This window comes from Penaeus chinensis, chromosome 19 (assembly GCF_019202785.1).
Source record: "Penaeus chinensis breed Huanghai No. 1 chromosome 19, ASM1920278v2, whole genome shotgun sequence".
NCBI classification, from domain to species: domain Eukaryota; kingdom Metazoa; phylum Arthropoda; class Malacostraca; order Decapoda; family Penaeidae; genus Penaeus; species Penaeus chinensis.
Genome location: NC_061837.1, coordinates 24,770,165 through 24,772,926, shown reverse-complemented (window position 1 = coordinate 24,772,926; position 2,762 = coordinate 24,770,165). Strand labels below are relative to the sequence as shown.

At 36.0% G+C, this 2,762-nt stretch overlaps 1 protein-coding gene across 13 annotated transcripts in view; it reads left to right on the top strand.

Moving 5' to 3' along the window:
• LOC125035455 (phosphatase and actin regulator 2-like) overlaps positions 1-2,516 on the top strand; it is a 424,170-nt gene extending 421,654 nt beyond the window's left edge. For all 13 annotated transcript variants that reach the window (XM_047627872.1, XM_047627876.1, XM_047627871.1 and 10 more), the window contains one exon: positions 1-2,516. This exon is cut by the window's left edge and continues 1,394 nt beyond it. The gene's annotated coding sequence lies outside the window, so the exon portion shown is untranslated.
• Positions 2,517-2,762: the final 246 nt, after the last annotated feature.

Below are 2,762 nucleotides of genomic sequence, written 5' to 3'. Positions count from 1 at the left end.
TCCAGTTTAGGTGGCCACTTGTTGTGATAACCAACGACTCTGTAACTCCATAGTTTCTTAGAGGATACACTTTGTTTAGGATTTTGTGTCCAAGTTATTCATTACGAAAAGAGATCATTACGCATCTCGGATAATGGTGTTGTTATTAGTTTCGACAATCACCTTGTTACCAGTTGTTGTAAGTCATTTTTTTATCCTTTTTAGAATGTGCTTCATTGATGTTTTTACATATATTCTAGAAGACTTAGTAAGCTATTATTTGTAGCTTGGGTCCAAAAAAGGAAAAAAAGGTTGAAAATGAACAGGGCTTACAAACATACTTCCTTATCTCGAGTAAGGGCAGATTATGCAAGACATCATTCAGAGAAATTGGATATTTATTTGGTTGATTCCAGTGTGTTTAGTATCAAAAGTGCCATTGATCCTTTTCATTATGAGTGCCCTTCAGCAGTAAATCTAAAGCATGTTGTTAATGGAAGAAACAAAGGAGTAGAACCTCAAACTTAGAGTCCATCTGTGGAGTGTTGTGTACAAATGAATTGCCTTTTTCATGGGTGCTTGCTAGATGGGCAGATTTCTAGCTTAGAACCTTGTAAAAAAAGAAAAAAAAAAGAAAAAGAAAAAAAAACTTGTCCTCTTTTTTGCAAAAACACCCCCCAAATGAACACTAAATTTTGAGCAAATAATTTAACACCACTTTAGGTTACATTTTATTTGCTGATTCCAACTCTTCCAGTTTGTAAGTAAATTACATGAGAAAACGAACATTGTATTTATTATTTTCTTTGCTAGCTGTACATTTTTGCAGAATAATATTGGTCTGTATTTGAGACACAAAACACAATTGAGTCTGTGATTTTGTTGACTGTACACATCAGATTAAATGTTTTTGAGGCGTAATGGAAGACAGCATTACTCTTTATTGATCGTCCACACAGTATTCTCCCTCCCCCGTGCGTTGTTGCTTGAGACGTGTGAAAGGAGCATTTAACAGGCTGATAAACTTATTTTGGCCTTTTGAGTATTGTACAGTTCACTTCTTCCATCTTCAGTATTGGAAATACAATATATGCAGTTGAATACATACCGTGACCTCCCAACACAGCTGCTGGGTCAATAAACACTAGCATCTTGTAGACTTCTGCTCTGTCTCTGTGAGATAGTATGTTGCAGTAATAGCTCTGGGGGCTCCCATTTACACTTGAAGAGCAGTATATGCCAAAGCTGAAGTAAAGAAGATGTAGGATGAGCAAGCTATAGATATGCAAAATATTTTAGTATGCATTTGTATATCACCGCTGGTTGTAAATATTGTTACTGATTTGTATCATGATCTCAGAGATGTAATGTTCAAGGCTCCATTAATAAGTTCAACATAACAGCAGGTTACCATGCAGGCCTGTTCAGTGTAAACTTTTGTAAATATGATGTACTCATTACCCACACTTGTGTACATAGCTAATACAGCTTCTCCCGTCTGCCTGCTATGCTAGGGGTGGCATGTATACCATGTTCATAGGGTCAGCAACAGTGGTTTTGGTTCTCAGGTGCAACTATGAGAGAAAAAAAAAAGAATAATGGCTATGGAAAAATCATTTTATTTTGTTACATTTAATTGGCCAGTGCTGCTGATTTCTTCTCATTTGTGTGGATTCTATATATGAGCCTTAAGAGAACCGTTTGTTTTGTTGCAATGAAGCCCCTGGACTGTGTATGCTGCCATTCTTAGTGAATCAAGTCATAACATTTATTCTCAAAAATTTGTTATCTAAAAATGGAGATCAATATATCTTCACAGTAGATTCCAAGTGAATAGGTTCCCCCTTATATTAAGTGCAAAATATTATTGTGTGGAAGAGAAAAGAGAGAGAGGGAGTTTCTAATAACCCTTGGGGTTTACAGCATTTATTTTGTAGTTTCTTGTATTGGAAAATTAATTTTGAAATTTTATGGTAATGAGTGCTGGAAGATTGAAAAAAAATATTTGGCACATTGTAGTCTCACAAAACACCTCTTTCAGCACCCAGTTACCAAGCCCCAATGTTTTTATTCTTTATTACAAATCATAATTAATTTGAAACTGAGTTCCAGATGTCACCATGATTTTACTTGATTACCTAACTAGGGAGTGCTGGTTACTGTTAACTTTTGCTCACCTACAGAATTCAAATAACGAGTCTTTGCTCAATACCAGCATTATGTGTACCATAGAGATCAGCTGAAGAAACTTTTCATCAGATAGGCATGAGCTCCTCTCGGTCCTCTGTAGGATGATTTAATCCCTCTTTATTAGGTGTTTGTGTTCTCATGAGGCATCCTTCATCCTTCATCCTCCTGTATGTGTGACGATAGTATCGCTGCAGGCAGTGGGTGTCAGCTCATACCATCCCCATCACTCCAGTGTATCTTTGTATATAGCCTATACCAACATCCCAGAAACATCTGTTATTCTCCTGCTTTATAACTAGCTCTGTCATTGCTTTATACTTGTTGGAATAAAACATCACCGTCTTCCACAGCTTCGTTTAATTTCCTCCTAAATTTTCCTATTATTCTTTACATTATTATGATATGTTCAAAGATTTCTAACAGCACAAAAACAGCTAAAATACTGCCAAGTACTAATGTGACTAAGTAAATGGGCTGCCTGGAAACCTGGAAAGTCCACATATAGAATGTAACAAGTGATGCTAATGGTCTTCCATTAAAAAACAAACAAAAAAAAACATCAATATTAATGGTCTGCCATTTCGTTACAATAT